This window comes from Orycteropus afer, unplaced genomic scaffold (assembly GCF_000298275.1).
Source record: "Orycteropus afer afer isolate SDZICR_OR568_19922 unplaced genomic scaffold, OryAfe1.0 scaffold00184, whole genome shotgun sequence".
Lineage (NCBI taxonomy): Eukaryota > Metazoa > Chordata > Mammalia > Tubulidentata > Orycteropodidae > Orycteropus > Orycteropus afer.
The window spans coordinates 6,646,842-6,647,833 of NW_006921771.1; the positions used below are offsets into that span (position 1 = coordinate 6,646,842).

The 992-nt window shown below is 33.1% G+C and overlaps 1 protein-coding gene across 1 annotated transcript in view; it reads right to left on the reverse strand.

The window, feature by feature from the left end:
• The window catches only part of CFAP44 (cilia and flagella associated protein 44), a 172,439-nt gene that overhangs the window by 17,358 nt on the left and 154,089 nt on the right, over positions 1-992 (reverse strand). The window lies entirely within an intron of this gene.

The following is a 992-nucleotide window of genomic DNA, read 5'->3' on the forward strand; positions in this document are numbered from 1 at the left end:
CAATGGTTGTACCATTTTATAATCCCACCAGCAGTGCACAAGAGTTCCAATCTCTCCACAACCCTGCCAGCATTTGTTACTATCTGATCTGTTGACCTTTGCTATTATTGCTGGGGTGAGATGATATCTCATCGTTGTTTTGATTTGCATCTCTCTAATGATTAATGATTGGGAACAATTTCTCATGTGTTTGTTGGCTGTTTGCATATCTTCTTTCCAACCTTTGATTTTTAATCTAGTTTTGTCTTTGTCTCTAAGGTGTCTCTTGTAAGCAGAATATTGATGGGTTTTGTTTTCTTATCCAATCTGCAACTATCTGTCTCTTGAGTGATGCATTTAATCCATTAGCATTCAGTGTAATTATTGACAAGTATGAATTGATTGCTCTCATTTTTTATGTGTTTTTTCATGGTGTCTCTGTTTTCTTTGTTCCATATTATTTTCTGTACTGAGCTTATAATGTTTATGTATCGTGTTATCATTTCCTTTGTTGCTGTTGTTTTAGTATTTGCTGAATATTTGTGCTTGTCCTCTTTTTTATTGTGATGTGAAGGTTTAATATTTTTCTTTGAGGTTACCTGTGATTTATAATTTTCTCCCTGAGTTTTGAATAGTCCATTCTATTTTGCAACTCTCTTGACTTACTCACCATTTAAAAATTCTGTAACTTCACAGTATTTTCCCTCTTTTTGGCTTCTAGTTGTCTTCATTTGCCAATTAATGTCTCTAATTCCCTGTTTAGAATTTTTTAAGTTTATTTTACTTTGGATATGTCTATAGCTGTGGTTTCTGGGTTATGTCATCTTGTGTATTAATGGTCAGTTGTTGTTTGTATTTTTGGTTCTCTGTTCAAAGGACTCCCTTTAGTATCTCTAGAAAGGTTGGTCTGGTTTTAAAAAATTCCTTTAATTTCTGCTTATCTAGAAATCTCCTAATTTCACCATCATATTTGAGGGACAATTTTGCCAGGTATATAATTCTTGGTTGAAAAT